We start from the raw sequence: 20621 nt of genomic DNA, 5'->3' as shown, positions 1-20621 counted from the left end.
AAGATTAATTATAGCATTTTCTTTTTGTAACGTTTTTAATTTTCCAAGTTTTTTCTTAGTTCTGAAGATGGACTACAGAAAGTACAAGAATATTTAAGTTACTAAATGCATTAACTTTTTTATTAGTGCACTTGTTTTTCTACTTACCAGGTAGTTATTTTAGTACCATAAAACGCAATCCATCATTTTACTCATTATTTTTAATGTACTAAATTCGTTCAAATAAATTAAATCTTTTCTATAATTCTTAAGTATAAAAATCATTGGCAGATTTATTGCATATTAAATAATTATTATAGTTAATATTATTTTTAAAGTATTGCTTAATAATTAAATCATTATTCCAGCAGATGTAAATTTTGTAAAATGTATTTTATTATAATAGAATCCTACATTATTCTATTAAAAAATAACAAAGACCATTCATTCAAAGATTGCAGTTTATTTTCTGAAGAGAAGCATTAGGGTACAAGTATAATAGATTTGAGAGAGTATGGTTAGACTAATTACAGTGCTCATGATAGGATATCAAACTTTGCTGTTGTTATTTTGACTGGGATATGGAGTTTTTCCTTCCCCATGAGTAAGCTCGTACTTAATCACATGGCAATCCCAGAGTAAGGAAAAAACAAGAGAATGACCCCGGAACGGCCATTCAAAATGATCGTGCTCATGTTTGCGATTGTGTGGACCGTTTGACTGTAACAAGAAATGGAGAATTAATATTCACCTAGTACAAAATTGGTTCACACACACACCCTTCCCCCGCCCATAATGACAAACCTATAAACCTGTTAACTGGATTCTTGTAATTTATCTCCCCGATTACAAAAAGTTTTGATAATATAACTTTGTGTTATAACTAGCTGCTAGGGGCGTCGATGATTTTTGATAGGGGAAAGGAGATAGCAAATAAAGAATAAATATTCTTATAATTATAAAGCTAGTTATGTATTTATGTATATAGAATGATATAATGAAGTATAGTTTGCCAACGCGGACGACTGGGGAGGATGACTCTTTATCATCATGAGATAATATCAACAAAAAATTATAACTGTCCGTAGTTCATATGGTTGATATGCTATATACATTGTACATGATCCATTAAGCTTCAAAATATTTTTTGAAACTTGACCTCTTGTTGATGATACCTTTACAAAAAAAACAATTTTAAATACTTTATGGTTTATGATTGCACTTGGCCACATTGAATTGTTCTTTAGGACTTAAATAAATAAATTAAGATAAAAGTAAACATTATCTACATTAGGAAATACAGTATCTATATATATAATATATATATATATGTATAGAAATTCACAGTTAGCACTATTTCTACGTAAGTAAAAAACATAATCACAATTATGGATATTGACATCATTCTTTACAGGGAAACTTAATTTTCCAAAATGGTAATAAAAATCACATATAGTTTTGGTATCCAACAGCCAAAGTCTCTTTTCAGTGCCAGGCATCTAGATGGAACTTTTCCATTGGAAGCTATCACTATGTGCTGGACAAATAATTCTGCAGTAGTTTTTCTAAATTTTCTAAATAACAGCTATTCTAGACAAAGAAGTGAATAGCAAGTGGACAGACAAGAGATTCCATTTGATCAATAAGGCATTGTGCTATTTTCCTCCTCTTAAACAAAAATTCTATATACAAAATTAAGATTGAGGAGGCTGAAAAGTACCAATTAATACAACTTTTTTTATATTAAAAATAAATATAATTTGTATTAAGCCTATATATACATTATATTTTGACATAAAGATTTAAAAACAATTTTCTGTTTATTATCATACAGGATACTTTTCCCTTTTTCTTAAAAGTAAATTAAATGGGTATTCAGTATATTAGATTAATATAATGATTACGCTGGAACTGTAAAAGATAAAGAAAAGTACTGGTCGGATGAATGTAGAGTTTTGTCAGACGAGAGTTGTGCTTCTAATTCTGAATAAAAATGAAAGCAATAATGCATTGGATATACTGAGATTATCAGTAACAGCCTGGTTATTCATTCCTCGTGATCTAAGAAATGGTCCCATGACTTGAGTTCTATTACCACTTCACAGGCACTTTAATGACTTCTGTAATAAGTTGATGCTCACAGTCATAATAAATTCTATAAAAGATAAATTTTATACGTATTTACAATAATTCCATGAATTACCAAAACAGAAAAAGATCAAACAATAATATTTTGAATGAAAATAATGTATGAATACATGTGTATATATGTGTATATATATATATGTTTGTATATATATACTATATATATAGTTAAGGATATCAATATATGTCTGCCCACTGCTGTTCACTTGCCTACAGTGCTTGCTATATATCAATAAGGTGATGATAACTATGGCTAAACAAGATGAACAATGAGCTCCTCCACTTTTTCTTCTTTTTGTCTTTCACTTTCACAGTAGTTAATGAGGAGTTTTAGCAAGGATGATATTCTATATATCTAATGAAATACAATATAGCATGCTAAATGGTGCAACCCATGCACCAAGGCATTGGGAATTAGTAGATAGGCATATGGTGCAATAATTACTCTACAAAAATCTTCTATGAAGAAAAATCAATTCAATAAAAAACTTCATTTGGCAAGTAGGGCAGATTTTGCAATGGTAGTTAAATTTGGCTAGAGAACTTGATATCAACATTCTGTCTCACACCAATAATTAATGAGCATTTTCTTAAGAATTTCAATCCACTTCTTTCATTTCTCTTGTTCCCAGGACTTGGCTAGTAAATTTTAAAATGAAAGACTAACAATTTATAAACTTGACATATAATATATTAAAAATTTATACCGAACTAAGTTGTTGAAAATTGATTCATATATAATAATAGAATAATACATCAATTGTAATGAAGATGGCATCTTTAGATTGGATATATTACTGCATTTGGCTCATTGATACCCAACTGATGCAATTATAAAAGATATATAGTATATATACTGACACACAAGAATTCTTTTGAACATTCATCTTTGTCAGTCTGGGAAGAGGAATGCTGTGTTTGTGCAATTCTCTGTATGAAATGCTGCATTGGCATGGAATATTACACCCTAAAATCCCCAATATATCTATCTAACTATCTTTACATATATATATATATATATATTTATATATATAACCCCAAATTATAACAGCTGGAATGCTAGTAAATGTTTTAGTGTAGAAGATGCAACTACTTGACCATTTTTCTTAAATCTACAAGTGATCAAAATATGTTTTGTCTTTCCATCCAGTAAGACACAGATAGGACATATGCTGCTTTATAGAACAAAATAACTTCCAATAGGCAGCCAACTCAGAATGTTGTAACTGGCATTAATTGTTGTTTCTTTCTATTACTTGTAAACATCCTATGAAAGCGATGTCCTATCTCAATGAATGTCTGTGCGCTACTATCTGGATGTTTTTGGCATGGTATAATTGGAAATTCTGAATCAAGAAAGAAAAACTGCAAATTTTTTTTCAAGGTAATTTACACATTTATACGAATAATTCTTTTCATCAAATATGTTTTCCTTAATCTTCTATATTGTCTGGAAAATTCAACTGTAAAAAGTATAAAAGATGTGAAAGGTGTCCTATCACAGACCCTTGACAAATTCTATAACTCAGTCTAGTGCAGCCAACTTGATATCTTTGCTGACTGAAACCAGTGCCAATGCATACATACTATGAGATGTAGCCAAAGAAACAGACGGTGCAATATTTTGCTGTTTTATCATTAGCATACTTGTAAGGCTTTCTTTACATGCCATACAGTATTCAACAAAGGCATGTTTGTTGATTTTTTTTTTTTTTAGCTAAGAGCTGTATTCAACATATAGCCGAAACTTTTCCGGCATCCAATCTCTACTCGTCGCGTGTTGTTTAGCTAAGTACAATTTTTAAAATATTAATACAAAAGTGTTTTCTAGCCTTCTAAGCCTACAGTGCAAATGTCGTTTATTCTAGATATAACGGCATTGCAAATATATAGGTATCGAAATCTAAAAGCAAAACTGCCCGAAAGATTCTTGGTTGACTTGATACCCTGTCCACTGCAGGAATAAATTACACTACATCTACATCCTAAAACCTAACCGTCCCTGCGTCACTGGGAACAGATGGCACGTACTGGTTTGTTGACTGGTACACCCTCCTATGGCAAAACATGCTGCCAACAGATAGAGGACAACAGAAATGGGGCACCTCTTACAATCTCAAATACGTGACTAAAATAATTCTTATCATTGCTTGTGAAAAGTATCTGTAAACTCTACAATAATCCGCGAAAGATATCTCCAAGAGCAAAACTTTTTTCTTCGTTCCTATACAGATGAGAAAAATATTTGTTCAGAAAAGAAATCTCTTTGTAGAGTTCTAGAGCTACTAGAAAAATTATGCTGCACAATGGGAAGATACGAGGATGTAATCAATGTATACAAGTTTTGAGACAATGTCTCATTCTATCTTGTAACATACAGACTTGTCTACATTATGTTTTTAGTCCTGCTGCTTCATTCTAGTAGTCCAGAAGTGTGGACAGATTGACACATAATGAGGCTTTCTTTTATAAAGCCTAGAAGTCTGAAGTCTTCAATGTTTTAACACTGATTCTGATCCAGTCTTCTGAAAGATGAATGTTTTCAACTTCTAGCATCCAATTGGCTTAAAATGATGGAAGAACATGGTATATTACAGTATGTGCAGTCTATTCACCAAGGGCTGATATGGTTGATGTTACTTACCACTTGGCACCAACAAGGCCAAAAACAATACTGTTATGTTGAGTCTTTACAGAAGAGCATTGAATTTTGATCCCCAAGGAGGTCTTTTTTTCTATATCATTGTATTCAGCTCTGAAAGCAGCAAAGAAAATGTACACTGCTACACTCTACTAATGTCCAATCCAACACTAGTTTTCTATTTCTTTTCTTATCAAAGGAAGGATAAGGCTGAAACTGTCTTTCTAGAAGGGAAGTTTAATAATCAGGTCCTCCAGTGCAGACAAAATGTCATGGAAATCATACTCCTTTATGCTTTTGAGACCCATCTGTAAAAGAATATAAAGCTAAATATATATGATTTTTGATATGAATTAATTTATATTACATACTTTAATTAATTATTAAATAATATTGATAAGGTGTAATTAAATAACCCAGACTTAAGTTCAAAATATATACACTAAATACACGTCAGAATATCAATATTTCATTACATAACAATAAGAAAATATTTACACTTTCATAATACTGTAATAATGTAATATCATTTTAACTCTGACACAAATATTTTTATTGGATTAACAAGAAATTTAGAAACTTATTTATACAGGGAGATCAAATGAAAAGTTTACTTGCAAGAATAGATTTGATGATACTGATGAGGAATTTTTAATGTTATTCTTTGGGTCTATGGTAAATAAATGCTTGAGATTTAAGTGTTCCTTAAGACATGTAACAAAATTATAATAATTGTTGGAATCAACAATTGAAATTATTGTTAAAAGCTATATAACATCGTTACATACAATGAGTTATGTCATGGTGATGTTTTGTAAATTTTTCCATTACGTAATAAAAGGTTGGTGGCACTGTTGACCCCTCCAGAAGCCATTAGAGATGGTGACCTCGTTTCACTCTTCCCTTTTCAGCACTGACCTTGATTATGTAAACAAAGATTACACTGTCTTGACATGAGTCAAGACAGTGTAATCTTTGTTTCTTTGTTACATAACCAGTTACACAAGTCTAATCAGTTTTTACTAATCACTGACAAGCAACATCAAGTCTAACAAAATTACAGATGGCTTATAGGATTGCAAAGTTTACACTTCACAAGTAAACTTTTTATTTGATCATTCATTACTGCTGGAAAACTTCACTAGCTGTACTGGATAAATTCATTGTTTGAGATCAGTCAATTCTATCAGCCAGATATAATAATAATAGGGTAAAATTTTTGTATTATAGATTTATTAATGGAAGTTCACTTAATTAAAATTTAAAATTAGTGTTCCCTATCATTCAAATCATTTACAAATGTTCATCTATTAATGCTGATCTGTAATAAGATTTTACATATTTCATCTTTCAAAATGTCTTTTCACAGAAATAAGTACTGCCAAATATTGATAAAAATCTGCCATCATATAATTTTATTTGAGAAAATTCATTGCTTGAGAGGTATTACTAGAATTTATTAGATTCTTCTTTTAATGTTTGTCTTTTGGCATCTCATTACATTGCACATTAATCACTTCCAATTGAAGGTTAGAGGAAATCTTCTAAATTGCATAGTTAAATGGATTTTGAAATATAAAAATTTTTTTGCTCTTACAATGAGTTCTGAAAAATGCCACTGAAATTGTAGCTGGAGTTTGGAAAATATATCCATTGCAAATTTTTATAGAAATGGGAGATGTTGTTTCTTTTCTAACTTTTGACAGTACAAGAATTGTGTAAAGCAGCTTAAATAACTAATATTAGTGAGGTTGCGGCTGAAATTTTCAACATGAAAAAGTGTATTTCGGACGTTTAGTGCCGCCTTCCTGTAAGCCGAGTTTGACAATGGTGTTTGGAACATTGAGCATGATTCCAATGACGTTCCAAATGCCCTTGTCTAACTTCTAGGCTTATAGGAAGGTGGCACTGATGTCCAACGTACATGAAAACATCGGCTGCAACCTCTCTATTATTTGAGTCACAAGAATATGTAACTCAAATAATGTCAATTGTCATAAAAATGACTTTACTGCATTATAGATTTTGCATATCTATAGCAAAAGCTAAATTCCAAAGCTATTCAGTATTTGATAATAGTGGTTGAAGATGGTACTTTCATTCAGAAAAATTTCAATCACAGCCCTGAGCACAAAAAAATGCAATAAAACTTTAATTATTACAGTTAAGCCATTGAATTGATAAGTTGGAAATTCAACTTTTATTTCTGACAAAAATTCACAAAATTGATAATGGTTAAATCCACATTAGCAAATGAAGTACAGTATATAATGCATTCAAATATATTTTTGCAAAGTAACCTAACTGCTGATGAATAGTACAATGAACAACTGTAAGTCTTAAAACATTTTATATTTTCATAAGGTTTGTAAATTTCTCCAAATAAGTTTTTATGATATATAAATTGTGTTGTGTATACTGAAGTATTCTCACTGGACATTTCATTTATCTTGTCTGCTAGAACTGCCAGTTAAGATAAATCTTCCCTAGAAGCAAACAAAATTATTTGTATAGTACATTGGATGATAATTGTTGCAAACAAAAGCTTTTCAGGAAATCATTGTTCAGTTTGTCCTAAGCTAATATTTTCATTTGTCTTAGTAAATAAAAAGGCTTATTTGTCCTCCAGTTGCAGTTCACTAAGTAGTTGATAGTTTTACTTTCAGTATCAGCAAATTCTGATTAGTATGTTTTTTCAGTTTTTCATATTTGTTCTCTTGCAGTGGCTGAAAGATGATTTCTCTAATGTATGCCAAGGTTTCTGTGTTGATAGTTACAATGAGGCTTGAATATTTGGTGATATCTACAGTTATTCCTGATAAGTGAAATGTTGCTTCAATCTGGAGAACGATAAGCATATATTCTACCTCCAGAACTGAGGAAGTTGCGATGCTATTCCAGTAACTCAGTATTTTCAGGTCAAAATGTTCATTAATGAAAATCCTTATTTTTTCTGATAAAAATTAATACACTGAACAGTTTTGTAGATCAATATAGCTTTAACCTTTATCTCATCCTATTGTCATCATATTCTGGGTTCACACTACTATGCATGTGTAGCTAGAACTATTTCTAAGAATTATCAGCACTAAGCCTTTCTCACTAATTTCTAGCCTTATTAACAGGAGTACAAACGTTTTCGGCCTTCTTAATAGGCCTTCCTTGGGTACACACTGTGGAGTGTTGGTTAGAAGAAGTTTGTACTCCTGTTAATAAGGCTAGAAATTAGTGAGAAAGGTTTTGTGCTGATAATTCTGGGTTCAAGTGACCAATGTTGCTGGTAGTCCTTTCAATAATCATGGTGGTCATCTTTGCGATTTAAGAGATGATAGTAGACTGCAAAAAACATCATCTGGTCACAAACACTGTCTCTCTCTCTTTCCTGCAGCTTTTTCCCTAACTTGGGAACACTCCAAGGAAGAGGAGAAGTTAACAAGATGTAGGTGTAAAGTCTCCACAAATTAATGTTTTCTCAACTTTGAAAATATTCTGACCAGTAATAGTTCCATGCAGTCTATTCATACAGGCAGTGGTGATATTCAGCGGGTTCGCACAGGTTTGGCCGAGCCCATTGTTAACATTTTCAAAGTTTTCCGAACCCGTTGTAAAACACATGTAACATTTCTCAGTGGTTTTGTTTCTTTTAAAAAATATATTAAAATATACGTATTATACTCTGCAACACTACTAAACTAGAGCCTTATACCCTGTTCGCCTGGTGCAACCTCCATCGACCATTTCAATCTTGACTGAAACGAGGTTCAATCGCGATCGACTCGAGAGAGTGCTCGAAACTATAGATCCAGTCATAAGAGAGATCCCACAATCCCACGCACGTGAGATAATACAAGATGGCTGCAGAATACGTGTCGGGCTATCAACAGTGAAATAAGAAAGATATTGTATTTTGAGAGACAATGACATTTGTCTATTATTATAATAATACCTAACGATAAAATAAATGATTTAGAAAAGTTTTTCTTGTTTAACTGCTTTCCCTATGTCTTTTTCTGATTAAAAAAAGCCAATTTTTATGTTTATAAAATTTTTTGAATGAAAAATATTAAAATATGTATAAAATAAACCATTTTGAACACTCTTTTTTATTATTTATAAAAAAAAATATAGTTCTGGCATAAACAATGTTAAATTTTAACTGATTTAATTTTGCAAACACATCTTTTTTATTTATATGGGTATCTTAAGTTCAGTTTTTGCGCTAATGTTGCTAATGCACCATTTGAGCAAAAAAAAATTGTTAAGGAAAAATTTTCTGTTAGTGATCCCTTTGTTAAATATTTCAAATGTCACCACTGCATACAGGCTAATTTTTCAATTCAAACTCTGCACTGAACCATTCAGTAACATCTGTTAATAGTCTCTATTAACAAGTTTATTTTCTATGGATACTGTAATGTGTCTAAAAACATAATGTTAAAAGTCCGTTTTTATTTTCTTGTACACAATACATAAATAAATACATGGATGTGTAATGTGGACATACATGAATTTGGATGTGTGGATTTCATACAATTTCATGTGTAGTGCTATGCACTTTATCTGTATTGTAATTTACCTTATATTTTTATTTTTGCTAAATTTTTCATTATGTGTCAGGTTTCACTATTTTGTAACATGTCAATGTCATTTTCCTTCATGTCACGTGCCACCTTGTGGGGGTAGTCAGTGAACTGTTGATTGGCTGTTAAGGAGACCATGTGATAGGAGGCGGGAGAATTAAACAATGGGGTTATAAAAGGGTGACCCCACAATGGCAGTGCACCTTTTTGTTCCTGAACCTGCACGTAATGGAAGAATCGTGAAAAGAAGGGAGGTAAGGGTCACCACATGCGAACTATAGACGAGTTGGGAACGATCGTAAAGGAAGGAAGAAAAATCCAATTGCATTGACGTATGGACGATGCAAGAAACAATATTTCCAAGTGTAGACAAGAGAACTTTGTTTGTTAGAAACCCCTGCTACATTATTTCATGAATAATAACATTTTTTCACACGTGACCACCAACTTCCTCTTTTTTATTGATTGCGAAGGATATGGCCTTATGCAGAATGTTGCACAGGCAGACCGACGACCTGGATTCTCCTTGGAATCTCTAAATATCGGTATTTGTGATTAGTGAGTTTATTGTACTAATTGGATATTAGTAACTGCTGTGTAATCAGTTATCATCGAACGGCTAATGTTAGCTACATCTACATGTACACACGTATAATTTGATATAAATGTTTTGTTTTTTCTTTATTTGGCTCTGAGGTGTGTTGTATTGTGAGGTCCTCAGTTAACTCTTACCCACATTAAGATCTAGTTTACTTCGGTATTCCCCAAGATCATGAACACACGTGTATCATGAAATATTATCTTCCAATCTTACACTTTTAAATAATTCTTTCTTGAACTTTTTAAAAATTTAAAATCAGTCTTAGCTTGTGGCCTGTACAGAAATAGATGATGGGCCATATTTGATCCAGGAGCTTCAGTTTGCTGACCCTAATATAAATGTGTAATTTCAAATATCCACAGATAACAAAGTCCAAGGATTTAAAAAATTAATTACATTACATTTTAGCATCTTAGAGAATACTTTAATTAATTCCTTTTTGGAGTTTAAGAAGTTTTAATATTTAATACCTGCAATAACATTACAATGAAAAGATGGTTGGCTAGGCAACAGAATATTTTAAAAATACAATAAAAGGTTTTAACAAAAAATTATATAAATACAGTACTACAATAATTAATAATAAATATATTATTTTATCACTTGTTTTAAAACTTCTTACGACTCCAAGAAAGCAATTATATTTTAGTTTAACAAGATGTATTATGTCTCCAAAATGCAGAGAAAGAATTTATAAATACATTAAAACTTCTCTAACTTGAATCATCTGTACTTTGATGTTTTTTCCTCTCCCTTGAAACTTCGAGCTAGAGAAGTTTTACTGTATAATTGGAGTGGGATAGTAGTTGTAAAGTATAAAAATAGATTTATATAATTTAAGGATGATCCCTTAAACTTAGGTACAAAATTAAAATGAAATCTAGTTAGTAGTTAAATGATTTTATAAATTATATGAGCATAAAAAATTATAAAATTTGGCACCATCTTTAAAAACAAATAAATAAACTGATGCTAATTTCAAGTAGCCAACTTTTTATTAATTAAAAAAATGTTTTTGGTTTTTTATCCTGAACTTAAAAGTTATTTATTTTATTTTATTTCGCATGTTATATTGCATTTGTTTCACTAATCACTTTATCTAAACACTTACTTTTTCAATAAGCCAGAAAATGAAAGACAGGTTAACTTTTTTGGAGTGTTCATCATTCCATCATCAGATTGTTGTGATTTAATAAATGTCTGAATTCCTGTTTTTTAAAACAATTATTCTGTTTACACACATATATGACTTATATATGAATAAGTTTAGATTACTTTTTCTGGTTAGATTGCTATACTTCAAACCTTTGGATGAAGTATAACAACAAATACAAGGACAAAATAATATTAATAGAAACAATAATAAAATAAACTAAATAAAAATAAAAATCAAATGAAATAAATAAAAAAATAAAATAGAAATTAAATGGAAATTGTTTTAAAATGTTGGAATTTGAACATTTATTAAATTACAATGATCTGATGAATGACAAACATTTGAAAAGCTTAATCTGTCTTTTATTTTCTGGCTTATTGAAAAAATGGGTGTTTGGATAAATTTATTAGTATATAGAGCCATCATAGCAAAAATCTTACAATCTGGATTGATATTGGAATTAGGGTTTCTCAAACGGGATCCCGGTTGTATTTTTAACCTGGGAAATATCCCGGGAAATTTTTCTTATCCCGGGAAATCCCGCAAATTTCTTAAAAATTCACTTTTTTTCTTATTTTGTGTTAAGGTTGAGGAATTTTGCAAATAGAAAGCATAATTAACTCATTCACTGTCAGAATACATTTGTATTTATTAATTTTAAACCTACCTATTATTTTTTTTAAATTTTTGCTCGTTATAGCATGTCACAAATGGTCAATAATCAATATATAGCTTATTTGTGGCAGGACTATAAAAATTCTTTACTTGTCGGAACCTGTAATATCTGGAATAATTGTGCTTACGCTGTCTTGAGTTTTAACCATGCCCAGTAGCTTCAATAAATGCCTGACGCCAGATTGTGCAAATTGGGCAAGGATACAAACGAGTACAAAGTCTGCAAGTATGAAGTTTTTCTTCATAAACCTGATTATTAAAGCCAAATGAATTGCCGAATTATCGAGCTCTAAGCTTGATGCCGCTATTAAAGCAGCCAAGGTAGACAAATCAAGAATACTAGAGAGCGAAAGAAGTACTACAATCTCGAAAACGAACTCGAAATCTTCCAGGCTACAGGTGAAAAAACACATAATATCTGTCTTCTCTTAAATGCATTAAACACTATTCCAATCACATCAATTGAATCGGAAAGGGCATTCTCGGTGGCAAGACTTTTCATTACTAAAATAAGAATTAGAGTGAGTTATCGGAGTATTGACCATCTTTGCTTTTTAAAATCTTATAAAAGTTTGCAATATTTTGTATTATATTTTATTTAAAAAACGAAAATTACCTTCTAAATTAGAAGTTCATTTTTTAAATTTTTAACTCAATTCAAAACTTTTTTTTTGTTGTTGTTGTATGCAGTTTCCAGCAAACTTTAATTAATTTTTTTCTATTTGTGAAAATTTCTACGTTATTTAAAGGTAATTTTTATTATAGGCCTATAGACCTTACACAGCATTATTAATATGATTTTGGAGGTTACAGAACTTTAAAATTACTTTAAAAAATGGAAAATAATTATATCATTTGATTTCAAGATATTTTGTATACCTTAGAAATAATTGATTCTATCCCGGGATTTCCCGGGAAACAGTTCACTTATATCCCTGGATCCGGGACAAGCAAAAGACCGGGAAATGAGAAACCCTAATTGGAATGTAACATCAAAACATTAAGAAAATGACAAAAATGAAAATGTTTCTGTAACATAAAATGTATAAAATAATGAAATGAAATTAAAAGGAATATCTGTTTAAAGTAGTCTTTTTAACTTCAGTTCATTACTTAATAGCATTTTATGTTATATATATATCAAAATACACCATTAACTAACTTGTAACTTGCTTCTGTTAATACAACTGTTAGGAAAACATGCATATTCTTGTTTTTAACTTGCTTCTGTTTTCTTTCTCTTTATTTGGGTTCAATAATGACTATTTTGCCTTTTATTTTTCAGCTGTATTTTGACTTCTATTACTTCCTCAGTGCTTTGTCTATTTTTGCTTGTTAAGAGAATCTGTCATATTATTACATATCTGTCTTGTAGCGTAAGATATGTTTATTATTACTTATTATTGGTTTTAATATTTATTTTGCTTTAGTACTGTACAGTAGGTCATGTAACCCAATATGTAGATTTGTTCTATCACATATATACGTGGTGTGGCTAGAAAATAACGAGACTATGATTGCCTGCACACAACAGTCACATGTTGGCTGAAGTAAGTGGGTGCATAAATAACCTTGAAAAAGTTAGAACAAGCACAGCAAGTCTCAACTTGCTACTGCTATTTATATTTGCTGTGATTGCCTGCTACAAATGGATGTGTTGTTAGAGTGCATTGGAAAAATGGCCAGCTTGAAAGAGGAGCAGTGTATCAACCCTGAAATTTTTTATGAAATTGAAAAAACTGCCACTTAATCTTTGCACCTGCTACATGAAGCACACAGAGATGCATGTTTTTGTCATGCATGTAAGTTTGAATGGCACAAATTTTCTGAGGGCCAACAGGATGTGAAAGATGATGAATGTTGTGGATGGCACAGCATGTCAAATACCAAGGAAAAAGAAGTGGAAAAAATTATGAACCAATACTACTACAAAGAAGTTCTGGAATCTTTGCGAAAAAGGGTCAGAAGAAAGTGACAACATTTATGGCAAAATGGTTTCATCCTCCATTAGGACAATGCACCAGCCCATTTTGCTTTATCAGTGGAGCAGTTTTTGGCCAAGAAAGCAGTCACAATACTTGAACACCCACCGTACTCACCTGACCTAATTCCATGTGACTTTTACCTTTCTCCTAAAGTAAAGTCTGCTCATGTATGTATGTATATATGTATGTGTATATATATATATATAGAGTGATAGGACAGTGGGATATATATATTATACATTATATATATGCGTAGATACATTAGATGTTAATAATATAATAATAACAACACTGACCAAACTTCAGGAAGTGATAGTGTGGCTGTCCGCCATTTTGTATATACATAGTAAAAGTATTTAGATTTAAGATTCTTTGTTCTTTTCCTTCCTTCTTCTTTCTACTAATGACCATTTCCGGTCACCCGATCAGGAGCGGGAATTTCGTGGGTCCTGATTGGTGGCTTACCAACGTGAACAGGGCGCGGCCCTGCCCGTGGGGTACAGAAGGTGAACAAAGGGGTAAGAAGGACACTTTTTGCCTGGACGAGGAGGAGAAAGGGTTGAGAAAATATCGTCGGGACATTAAGTCAGACTTAAGACAAAGAACCAGCCCAATGTGCGAAGTTTAGCGTAGTCCAAATAGAAGAGAAAAGGACTAGTGACTTGATTGATGAGAGATAGTAGTCTACGAAACTAAGTGCCAAAATTCATACTAGGAATGTTTAATATACCAACGTCGGCCGAGAAAACCCCCGAAACTATTGGAAACCACCATCAGGACCTCCTGCGATAACTACCGGTAGACCTTTTCTTTCCTTCCTTCCTTTTCCTCTTATTAGTATAGTGTTAGATTAAGTTAGATATAAGTTAATTATAAGTTAGTGATTAGAACCTATACCGTGATAATTGAAAATTGTAAGATTCTGGACGAGAGTAGAGACCTGTTGTATATCTGTGTATTTGTCTTTGACGGGCATCTCTGTATAACCTGTTAATCCCTGTTGTAATAAATTATTGTTTAATTGATATTCGTTGGAACAATTTGTCTCGTACATCTTTAAATCTCACAATAGAATATCAGAACATAATTTTCAATTATTTTAGATAAAAAAAATTTATTATAATAAAAATTAGATATAAAAAAATAAGTTTAATTAGGAAGAAACACTAGTATTCTGAAACATTTAACCTGAGATAAAGGGAAGGATAAAGTGCTACAAAATTTTTTTTTTTTTTTTTTTTTCAATATCTTGGAAACAATACAAGATGTTTAGTTGAAATTTTTTTTATGGTTTTTGCTATAAGAAGCCTATATTTTTAAAGGTTTTTATGTGTGTTTTTTTCACTATTGGTGACAAATTTCTTTACAAAATGTGTGACGCTACTGAAAAACTAATTAATTTTGATGTTTATTAATCTATATCAAATTTAGCATACAGTATTTTGTTGTTTTTCATTTTCTCTTAGGACTGTATAAAATCTAAGATTACTGAAATACAATGCATCCCACAACAAAAATGAAATAGTAACTTACTGTATTTACTCGCATATAAGAGGTTTTGTTCATTTTTCACTGCTTCAAAAACCTAGGTCGTCTTGTAAGCATGAGCAAAAGATTCTTTGCATTGTGGCCAACCTGGCAACACTTAAATGCATCCCCCACATAGTTTTTGTCTTCCTCTACAGTTCATTCTTACCACGTACATTGTACTGGTGCCAGTCCTTGTACCCCAGCTCCAAATAAAATTATTTTAATTTTTTAAGATCTGTGATTATTTGGTCTAAAACCCAAAGCATTTTTGCAATAATTTCTGTGAACCGTGCATAGTTCATGCTGCCATTATAGGTCTACAGTTTATTTATCATAATTTGGCACCTACTGTAAACAACCTGCTTTGTTTATTGGTTTAATCCTATGTCCATCAATTAAAACAGTGTTGCATCTCATTCATCCACAGAAAATAGTTCTTTGTTATTTATAAAATCATTAATGAAATACAGGTCATTTAGCAATGATTATAAATGTAGTTATTTCATATTCATTAAATTGTTATTTTTAATGAATATTAGCACATGAATCATTAAAAATAAACTTTTTCCAGTTATGTGTATTATAATGTTTTGGATTTGTTTTCCATTCATTATATATTAAGGCAAACAACCATATTTGCCTTAATACGTGATGAATGGAAAACAAATCCAAAATATTTGATAATATTTTATTTGTGAAGATCTTTTTTAACAATTTCAAATTTGAAATTTTAATTTAAAGAACATGATTATTAGATTGATTGACTGTCCTAATTTACTTGAATCAATCTATAAATACATGAACATTATCTCATATGCTGGATAGTCTGCTCAGAATGCCAAGTTTCAGTTTTCAAAAATAAGAATTTAATTGTTAAAAGGAAAATATACTATCTAGAAATATATAATTTTTGAGCTAGATTATGTAGTAAAAATCTGAATTAATATGGTTTAAACATCTATTTTGACTTTGAAGTAATACTTTTGATTTTTAACAATATATACATTTATAATATAATTTACTATATGATGAAATGATAACATACAATGTTTTTCAGTGCAATGAGCATAATCTGGATGATCATGGGTATTTTGTTTAGTTACACTGTAATGCTAAATAAACAATCCAATACATAGACACACAAAAAAAATCTATTTTATAGACATCATGGCAAGAATAAGTAAAGAAACCTCTCATATTCTAGTTTATCACTTTCAAAAGTTGATCATCCAAGCATATCTTCTTAGTTTCACATTTTCTTAACTCATCTATGCTGAAATGAAAAATATATATATATATATACAGCAAGCTTATTTTATTCTTTTGCTCAGTTGGCAAATTAATAAAATAAACTTACAATTAACAGAAAACAGCACTCAAGATTGCAGAGACACAGCATTATATTGATATTACAATATGTAACTTTTTTGAAAACAAACTCTTAAAAGGTAATGATATATTGTTTATTGGTATCCTACATTTTATAGTTTTCTATACTTATATTCTGTCTACAAAAAATTTCTACATAATAGAAACAACATCCATAATTTGATTTATTATACAGTGATGCCTTATACTTCCAATTTATTTCATTTCAGAAGGCCATTCGAAGTCTGAATTGCTCAAAGTATAAATCAATTTTCCCCATTAAAAATAACAGAAAATGAATTAATCCATTCTCAGATCATAAACAATACCCATTTCAAGAAATGTAAAACAGTAAATATACATAATTTAAGGTAAGAGTAACATAATTAAATGCCCTAATAATAAATTAAAGCAAGAAAACAATAAATAAAATAAGTAAATATTGTATAATAAAATGTAAATTGCATTTACTGGTCACACACTGTTAACTTTGGCATCTAAAACATAGTCACCAGATCCACCAAGTGTACTGCTTTCATGCTTTGTGGTAAGTTCCTTTTTCATCTCAATTGTAAGTTCTTCTTAGACTTCATTGCTTCCACACACTTCTCAGATGCCATAGTTAATAAGTAACAGTTGTATCAAAGGGTTGAACAGAAAATATTTGTGTATTTTTAACAGTTACCATTACTTAACATAAATATGTGGTTTAATAATAACACATAAAATTTAACACATTATTGCTAATGTGAGATTGTATTCTTTATTTACAAGCTTATTTTAAACTTTTTACTTCACATTTTTTTAAAATAAAATCAAGTTGAAATGTCTTCAGATAAAAAGCATATCAGGTATATTATGCTTTCTGAGTTTCAGAAAAGGTATAATACCATACAAACTCATAATGTGCATGGGTGAAGATATTCCTAAACTTTGAACATGTCAAATGTGGTTTAAAAAGTGTGAGGCTCTGGAGAGGTCCAAAGCCTCACTAAAATTTGTCTTAAAATATTTTTTCAAAGAAAAAAAGAAAGAATCTAGCAATAATGTTTTATGTGAAAAACACGATGCGAACATATAAACAATAGAAGATGTAAGTCCTAAAATCAACCATCTCCAGTTGGGATCAAATTAAACATTGATTTTGACATCTCCTGCAATCTAAGTTGAGATCTCATTACATTTAGTAATGAGTGATCATCCACTTAGAAAGCAAGAATGAGGAAAAGTGACCAATTGAAATGGGTGATTGAGAACAGAAAATAATAAAAACTTGGAATTTCAAGGACTTAATGGCTTCTTCTCCCAAAAGTTCCAAGTGTCAGACCAATTGTTGTGTATCATATGCCTATCTTCAGTTGTCTCCCTTCCTTTGATTGACATCTTCTCATCACTGGAAGTTGACTGTATCATTCTGAAGCTGTTGAGACATTAAAGGAACTCTCATTTTTGATCCAGAGTGGTGACAACGCCTTCAGAGGTTGCCACTGACTTAGAACTTCTAAAAACATAGAAATTTTGTAAGCTCCTTTTTTGTGTCAAATAAACAGTTAGTTGTAATTATAGAATCAGACAGATTCTAGTGTTACAACTGACTGGGTGTGATCAGCACTGAGATACAGTACTGATCACACCCACATACCATCCTTTACAACCCCAATCATTGCATCCCCATTGCTGTTTGTTTGTTTAGTTATTGCAATACAACACTTGGGCGATCTGCCTAGAGGGGATGCCTTCTGGGAGGTCATAAGGGAAACTGGCCCTACTTAGGCATTACAGACATGGAGAAAACCCAGAAAACTCTGCATGGCCAGCCTGTCCAAGCGAGGTGCAAACCCATGATCGAACTCCCAGTGTTCAGGGAATGAAGATGCCTGGCCACTGGTGGGCAGCATCCCCATTGCAACCTCACAAAAAGTCAGTTTGGAAAATTTTGAATTAAAGGATACAAAACACACAGGATGCCCAAAAGCTGTTGAGGAAGAAACTTTGTTCAAAGTACAAGGTACCACTGTACTTTCAAAATTTGAATCTCTTAATAGTATTGCTAAATGTTTTATGATAAGTGATGATTTGATCATTCCTGGTACTTGGATCAGGCAATATGGGTCAAAGTTTCTGGAGTGCCAAATTGCAAAGACTGTCTTTTTGTTCTGAACTTGAATAAAACAAATTTTTTCTCCTAAAGTAGTGTACCTGATATAGAATTCTTTTAGAAGAGATTTATTAATAATCTACATGAGAAAAATGTAGGAACTAAGCGATTTTCCATTTGCTATTGTTCTTCCTTGCTTTTGTCATACCATCTGTTAGCAATCTTTTTCTTCACTCAAAGTGTTCTTAAATGTTAATGTTCATTCAGTGGATATTTTTATCTCATTTGATATTTTCTAATATAAAGAATATTATGTAATTGAAAACTTCCAGTATTTAAATAAAGTTTTTATTAAATATTACTTAATACTATTACTATTGTGAGAACCTGGGCTAGTGTAAATTTAACAGTTTAATCTTATTTTTGTTTTGTTCAAATTATTTCATTTCACAAATACAGTAAACGAACTTTGTAAGATTTTCCACCGATAACACTTCCTCCATGGATGACACAACTTCCAATAAAAAAAAAATTATTCATCAAGGAAAATGAGAAAAAAATAACAGATTGGAGCAACCGCAAACTTTACCAAATATGGGCATTAGAGTAGCAAGGGGAAGAGACTCCGAATAAAAAGCAAGAGGACAAATGATGAGTCAGAGTGCAGCTGCCTGGTTTCAAAATGTATGCTCATCCCACTGGATTCTGCCACAAATTTTCCTGAACTCCCATCATTTTCCACTGACTTTCACCACTCCCCTTGATGAACAAGTACCTGAACTTTACCCTTGAATTAAGACTCATCCAGACCAAGCATTTCCCTCCTTGAAATGTCAATGATTGTCAACACTAACCATCCAGGTATTTATCAACCTACATGTAGTGATATCGGGCCTCCTCGCCCTTCCTCTCCTGCGATTTCGTCGGAACGGATGCGACCCACTTGCACAGGATGACAGAAGGCCATAAAACTGGGGGGAAAAGGGAGAAGGGAGGAATTCTGGACACAAGAGGGAGAGGGAATGTGAAGTAGCAGTCCCTGAGAGTGAAATAAAGTTTTTTTTTTATGGAAATATTGGACTAATTAATTGGTGAGACGAACCGACGGGGAGGAATCCGCTGATTAAGAACGAGTTCCCTACACCACATACACAACTATAAACACACTCTCTCTCTCTCTTTTAGACATTCATTGAAACTTCATTTTTGGTTCGAAAAGTAAATATTTGTTAGTTAATGGTTAATAGTAGAGTGCATTACTTCAGGTCTCCCCTGCCTCTCTTATACTTTCCCTCCTTCATCCCTTACTCCATAAAAGTCCTACATATGTAGCTGCTTGTGTGGTTCAAAGGTTCCTGTAAAAAATGACAGATAGACAAGAGGGGGACTGCCATCCTGTTTACACTAGTATGATGCATTCTTTTTACTGAGTGAGAGGTGTTATCTTGCCTGATTAGTGTTGGTCCAGATTTCTACTAAACATCAATTCCAAGTACTTTTAGTTTAATGGAAAAATTGATATATTCTAAGTTTATATAACTGATGATTTCAGATTTAAAAATATATTTTGAATTCATTTAATTTTCATTGCATTTTCTAATTTAATGTAAGAATTTAAAATCACAATGTATTCAAAATATTAATTCTTAATTGCTGTTTGTTTAGTATTATTATAAAATAAGTAGATTATAGGAAGATATACTATTATTATTATATATATAAAAGTGTATATATATAATAATTTTGTTCCCTATGATGTCTGTATCAATATATTGAGTAAATTGTATTATTAAATTTAATATTTTAAAAATAAAACAAACAGATATTTTCATGAACTATAACTATAATAATAATAATAATAAT

The 20621-nt window shown here is 31.2% G+C and overlaps 1 protein-coding gene across 4 annotated transcripts in view; it reads right to left on the bottom strand.

Annotated features, from left to right (window-relative positions):
* Positions 1 to 425: 425 nt before the first annotated feature.
* Positions 426 to 20621, bottom strand: part of LOC111635382 (CUGBP Elav-like family member 4) — a 140578-nt gene continuing 120382 nt past the window's right edge. For all 4 annotated transcript variants that reach the window (XR_002758363.1, XR_002758364.1, XR_002758362.1 and 1 more), the window contains one exon: positions 426 to 5073. The gene's annotated coding sequence lies outside the window, so the exon portion shown is untranslated. The remainder of the gene's footprint in view (positions 5074 to 20621) is intronic.

The sequence above is a fragment of the Centruroides sculpturatus genome, unplaced genomic scaffold (genome assembly GCF_000671375.1).
Source record: "Centruroides sculpturatus isolate CEXI.00-Female unplaced genomic scaffold, Cexi_2.0 scaffold955, whole genome shotgun sequence".
Classification (NCBI taxonomy): domain Eukaryota; kingdom Metazoa; phylum Arthropoda; class Arachnida; order Scorpiones; family Buthidae; genus Centruroides; species Centruroides sculpturatus.
Note: the sequence above shows the minus strand (reverse complement) of the source record. Positions and strands in the feature narration are given on the sequence as shown.